Source organism: Lupinus angustifolius, unplaced genomic scaffold (genome assembly GCF_001865875.1).
Source record: "Lupinus angustifolius cultivar Tanjil unplaced genomic scaffold, LupAngTanjil_v1.0 Scaffold_17_127, whole genome shotgun sequence".
Taxonomy (NCBI): Eukaryota; Viridiplantae; Streptophyta; class Magnoliopsida; order Fabales; family Fabaceae; genus Lupinus; species Lupinus angustifolius.
In genome coordinates, this window is record NW_017719102.1 from 461,487 (window position 1) to 468,696 (window position 7,210).

The window sequence follows — 7,210 nt, forward strand, 5'->3', positions numbered from 1 at the left end:
TTTCTGTTTCAACAGCTTTTCAAAAACTTATGTTAATCGATTAAAACATACCTTAATCGATTAACTGCATATTTCCAAGTGTATTTTCAAATTGCTAAACTCAAATACGTTATGCACTTAATTTATACATGTTCAACACTAAGTTTATGCCTAGGATGCACATATTACATGTATTTATGTGATGCATGAACATATTATAAATGACATATCTCAAAACTAAAATGATTTAAAGTTTTATGCATATGAGACATGTATTGAGTTTACCTAAGCCTTAGACTCAACCTAAACTAATCACTAGTCTAAGTGTAATACCAATCTTGAGACTTAAGCACGTTGATTTGTTGATGATCTTCAAGCTCTTATAAACACAAGTTGTCCTCATCAAAACCAAACACATAGTGAGAAAGCTTTCCAAAGTGCTCCTCTTGGCATGCGCACTTTCATGGCATGCATCACATTTTTGAACAAAACATTTTACATCTTTAAAAATAGAGGGCCATAAAAAACCAGATTGGAGAACTTTCATAGCAGTTCTTTTTCCATTGTAGTGTCCTCCATAAGCCGAATTATGACAATGCCATAAAAAATTCTAAGCCTCCTTTGAATCAACACATCTTTGAATTATGTTTTCAGTTCCCTCTTTGAATTATGTTGACTTCTTTGAGAAATTTCTGATTTTGCTGATAATTAAAATGATCATTAATAATTCCTAAGGCTTTGTAGTTTGCTATATCAGCAAACCATGGTCATTCTTGAAGGAGAAATAGCTTTTCACTCGGAAATGCTTAATTTATTTCTCACTCTCCTTTCGTGACTTCTTCATTGATTAATCATGACAAATGATCTTCCACGAGATTATCTTTCCCGTTTTTGTCACAGATTTCCAAGTTAAATTCCTACAAGAGTAGCACCCATCGTATTAATTGTGACATGGAGTCAGGTTTCTTTACGAGGTATTTGATTGCGGCATGATCAGTAGAAACAATAATTATGATCCCAATCAAATAACTTCTAAATTTTTCCAATGCAAATACAATAGCTAGCAATTCTTTTTTCGTCATGGCATAGTTAACTTGTGCCTCATTTAAAACTTTGCTAGAATAATGTATTGCATGGAACACATTTTCCCTCCTATGCCCCAAATCTACACCAACTACGTAATCATTAGCGTTGCACATTAGTTTAAAGGGTACATCCCAGTTTGGTGCAATTATGACAGGGTCGGTTACCAAGCAATTTTTTAAAGTTTTGAATGCTTCTAAACAGGATTCATCAAAATTAAAAGCAGAATCTTTAAGGAGAACATTGCAAATGGGGCTTAGGTGTTTTGGAGAAGTCTATGATAAAGCGGCGGTAGAATCCAGCATTGCCTAGAAAGCTTATGATGCCTTTAACATTTGTTGGTGGTGGAAGCTTCTCTATGACTTCTACTTTTGTCGTATCAACTTCTATTCCTTTTGTTGAAATCATGTGCCCCAAAACAATGCCTTCGATGACCATGAAATGACATTTTCCCGATTTAGTACCAGGTTGGTCTCAAGATATCTTTCTAATACTCTCTCCAGGTACTTCACGCATAAATGGAAAGAATCTCCAAATACTGAAAAATCATCCATGAAGATCTCGATGCATTTTTCCACCAAGTTGGCAAAAATAGCGGCATGCATCTTTGAAAAGTAAATGGGTCATTGCACAATCCAAATGGCATCTTTTTGTATGCATAGACACCAAAAATACAAGTGAATGTCGTCTTTTCTTCATCATGTGTATCCATAGCAATTGGGTTGTATCCCGAATAACCATCTAGGAAAAAATAGAAGGTCCGCCCTGATAATCTTTCCAGCATCTAACACATGAAGGGTAGGGGAAAGTGGTCTTTTTTTGTGGCTGCATTGAGTTTGCGGTAATATATACATACCCTCCAACCAGTAACAGCTCTGGTTGGAATGAGCTCATTGTTGTCATTTTGGATTACCAACATTCCTCCTTTCTTCGGCAACACTTGAACAGGACTTGCCCATTTGCTGTCTGAAATAGGGTAAATCATTCCAACTTCTAAGATTTTCACCACTTCCTTCTGAACAACTTCTTTCATTGTCGGATTGAGCCTCTTTTGTGGTTGAGCTACTAGCTTGAAATCATCCTCCATCATGATTTTGTACATGCATTAAGAATGACTGATTCCTTTTAAATCTTTCAAAGTCCAACCAATCACATGTTGGTGCTTCTCCAAGACTTGTAACAGTTTGTTTTCTTCGAAGGTGGAAAGCAAGTTGTTCATGATAACTACTTTGTTGGAGTTTCCTTTTAAAAATACATACTTTAAATGTGAAGGTAAATCCTTCAGTTCCGGTTCTTGTTCTTTTTTATCATCTTCACCTTGGTTCATTTCACGCTTTATTATCGGAGAAATTTGATCATCAGAAAAAAATGTGATCATTTTTTATTTTTCTTCGTCCTCTAAAATAAGTTCTTGCATCTTCCCAGAGTCATCACGTTGAGGTTGTTCTGAGCAGATTTCTTCAAGAATGTCGATTTGAAAACACTGCCCCTTATCTCTTGGGTGATGCATTGCTTTGAAAATGTCAAACTGAATTTCATCATTTTCTACTAGAACTATCAGTTTGCCATTTTCCATGTCTATCCTCATTTTTGTTGTTCCCATGAATGGGTGTCCCAAATGAGTGGGATTTCCACATCTTCAGAGATGTCCATTACAACAAAATCTATAGGAATCAGGAATTTATCCACTCTTACCAACACATATGCTACAACCCCTTCTGGATATTTGATGGATCTATCAACAAGTTGCAGAGACATTCTAGTTGGTTTTAGCTGCAACCATCCTATTCTCCTCATCATTGAAAGTGGCATTAGGCTAACACTTGCTCCAAGATCAACAAGTGGTTTGTCGATGGAAACTTCCCCAATTGTGATTGGAATAGTCACACTCCCTAGGTCTTTCAGCTTATGAGGGATATTAGTTTGAAGGATTGAACAGCAAGTTGTATTAAGTTGGACAACTTCTTTCTCCTTATGGCTTCTCTTCTTTGATAGCAGCTCTTTCATGAACTTGGAATAAGTAGGCATTTGTTCCAAGGCTTCAGAGAATGGAATACTGATTCATAATGGTTTGAATATTTCCATAAATCAAGCAAACTGCTCTTCCTTCTTGGCTTTTGATGGAGCTGTGAGATAGGGTATTTTTTTCTGAACTAGCGGGAATTTTTTTTCTTCCTTTTGTTCCCCGCTAGTTTCTGGTATATCTATTTCTTATGTACAAATTTTTCATTTTTTTACTTTTTCTTTTTCTTCTTTTCTTTCGTTTTCTTTTTCTTTTTCAATAACCCCTCCCACTGTTTTTCCACTTCTGGTTGTGATACTTCTGCAATGCTCAGAAATAGTTAAATGATGTTCAGCTATGCGTCTGATTTGATTCCCCATATTCTTATAGCATCATTTGTGATTTGTTGTTGCTTGATGGTTGTCTGCAGGAATTGCTCTAGTATTTCCTCCAGTTTATTTTGTGACTGATGAGTTGTTGAGTGGTTATTGATTAAACAGATTGATTGTTGATTAGCACAACCATGACACCAAAAGTGTTGTTCCTTTACCAATTGTTTTGGTAATTTTTGTAACTTCTGGTGTACTTTTTTGAGCTTCTGTTGAAACTCCTTTATGAAATTTTGTATTTCAATTTGGATGTTGATATGTTGATCCATTTTCCTGAAATAAAACAACAAAAAAGGAAATCTATCTATTTCCAAAGAAAGACTAGTAAGAAAAGGACATTAATTTACAAAGTTTGTAATTTACAAATTTTAAAATTAAATTTGTACAAATGTAAAAAGAAATTTTATGCACAATTATTAATGATATAAAATGTCATATAAAAAAATTTCTACTAAAAGCAATTCCCCAGCATCGACGCCAATTGGTTGAAAGCTTTTCTTTCGATGTTATGGATGATTAGTCAAGTTTCTGATTTTATTTATTTAATTGGTTTATTATTTGCTCGCCATCTCGGCTTTGTCGGAATAAATTCAAAAGCTGGTATAATGGTATCAATAATATTTCATTTGATCAAAAACTTAGCTTTATTGAATTATTAACAATTTTATATCATCTCAGCTTTGCTGGAATAAATTTCAACGCCGGTTTAATGGTACGAGTTTCGCAAATTAATAAAACTGATAAAGAGTGATATTTATTTTCCGTTTTCCTTTTTTAACCGAACTAGTTCCTTATGGAAGGTTGGTAAAGAATAAATAAGTAAATCAATAAATAGTTAGTTGCAGAATTTAAATGACAGAAAAGAAATGTTAGTTGCGGAAATGTAAATGACAAAAATAATAGTTAGTAGTTAGATCACTCATTATAACTGTGTATTTTTCCTTTTCACAAAGATACAATTTATGGGTTAAATTGCACTTTGATTCGAGGTTTCTTTTTCTTGTCAACAAATAAAATTTATAAGTTAACACTTTACTATTTTACATTTGCAACTCTTTCAAAATTCAATTGTAGTATAGTATAGAGTTATGTCGAACTAGAGAGAATTGCATAATAGAAGATCATCATATAGACATATTATAGCAAAAATAATGATTTAACACTTTTTGATGATTTTATGTTAGGTTGCATAAAAATTAACAAGGAAACGTAAAATAATATTCACAAATTCTTGAGAAGAAAATTGGTTTGACATATGAAATTATTTCTAGACTCAAATGGTTTAGAAAAACATTAACAAGTTATGTGTTATACTTTCGTTTAATTTCACACATCATTTCTAAATCCTTCATCTAGTATCCTAGAATGATAAGATGATTTTCAAACCTTATGAAATACACTACATGATAATTAAGTGTCAATCGTCAGAGTAGGTTGTCACACCCTACTTCAGGCTCCATTAACATCATTTAGCCTTGAACATAAGTTGCTTAAAATAGATGTTTGATGTGCCAAGTGAACTAAGGTGTAGGTTATACTTTTTAGTTAACTTTTCAACACTTTAAGAAGAAGCATTTTGGATATTTAAATCAAGTTTTAGGTGATCAAGCTAAAACCACATTAAGAACTTCATAAAGAATCGAAACTTAACCAAAAATTAATAAATTGAATGTTAGGTATCAGTGACAGAATACACCTAGAAGGGGGGTTGAATAGGTACCTCGGTTCTCACTTACCGCTATTTGCACCAAAGCCCTATTCTGGAAAATTACCTAGTTAATCGTTTAAAGATATGAATTAATCGATTAAGTCACACAGAATTAGCAGTTGCTGAATTGCTCAATGACGCAGCCTATTTCAGATTATACCGAAATGATATAGCAGATATATTTGAACACAAATGATCTTCATTTGGCAGTTATACTATATTCAAAATATCAGCTAAAATAGGCAATTAAAAGCTACTAAAAACAGTAAAGAGATAAGGGAAAGAAACAGCCTGCAACTAAGTTTTTATACTGGTTCGTTTTGCGTTCACAACAAAACTACATCCAGTCCTCCCCTCTGATCCGGGAGATTTGCTTCACTAAAATTGAAACCAATGTGTCTTACATACACACTTCCAATTACAAGACCTTGAACGGTACCTTCTGGAGTTCCCAGAAACTATACCTTGGTTTGACCTAACCCAATCGCCTAGGAAAACCTTTCCTACAATCCAACCCTAGCCAAGAGTATGCTCTAAACTCATGACCTCCAAGTCTTGGTGAAGACTCTATGCTCTCTTTGGTGGTACGACACCAAGAGATGACTTTCCTTGTTACACAAACAACACAAAAACAAAGTAATGTGAAGCACTAAAATACCTCAAATATTACAAGAAAGAACAAGCTATAAACCCTATACAAATCTCACAATTACTATGAACATGTTTAAGATAAAAATCATGAAGAACATGTAATTTCTACCCTAAACAAATCTCTAAACAGTAATGAAAGAATCATGCAAGAACAAGATAAGATGATGAACACATTTGATAATATGCAATGGATGACATGTTAATCCCTGAGCATAATACTATCTCACTCTAATCTCACATGCAATTCTCTCTATCTATATGACATACATTGAACATGAAAATACGCAACATAGAAATTCAAATATGAATGTATGAAAAATTAAATCGTATATGAAATCTGTTGAAAATACAGTTTAAATAGAAAAGTTTTTTTTCACCCAGTTAATCGATTATGTTGCCTGTTAATCGATTAACGGGATGTTAGAGAGTAACTGAAATCTATTTTTCAGTTATCTGTTGAAACTGTTAAAAACTGTTTTCACGTTAATCGATTAAAATTTAATTAATCGCTTAATTGGCATATTTTCAGTTAAGATGTTAATTGGTAAACTACCTATATGTTATGCTTATCAACTATACATAGTTTACATTTATGTTATGCCTAAAATGCACAAATAACACGTATGGTTAATGCATGAACATATATCAAACAAGATGGCATGTCTAATGTAAATGATATGATAGTTTTTAGACTTTGTGAGATTTGCATCTAGGTTTACCTAACCTAAACTACATAACTAAGACACATCTAAGACTCTAGTCTAAACATGAAGCTCTTGAATCTTTGGCATGTTCATTTGTTGTGTTGTCTTTAAGCTTTCACTAAGTTACAAATAATTTCTCTCTAACAAAATCTAATGCATGATCATGTGAGCAAGATAAAAATGGATACGAAATTATGCAAAAACAGTAAGGATATGAAAGCAATTAAAACAACATAATCTCTCTTCTCACGCATGCAACTCTCTTGCAAAAACACAGTAAAACGCGTATGCAAAATGCTCTCTAAACAGCCCTATACAATAGAATGCAATGTTGTGGGTTTCTGAGTGATGCCTTGTATTTATAGCATGGAGAATAGGTGGTTACACTCGTTACAAAAACAGTTAAACAGTCAAAACAGCCAAAACATATTTCAGTTATAACACATAACAGACTAGTTAATCGATTAAGGCTTTCATTTAATCGATTAACGGGGCAACAGAATGACACATAATTTAGTTAAAACAGAAAACACATATTTAAAAGAAAAGCAGTTGAGTTAATCGATTAAGTTAACACGTTAATCGATTAACTAGAACATTTATGCATATGTTTCAAATGGTAAACTTCTCATATGTTATGCACAATATATATACATGCTTTACCAATTATATTATGCCTAATATGCACATATAA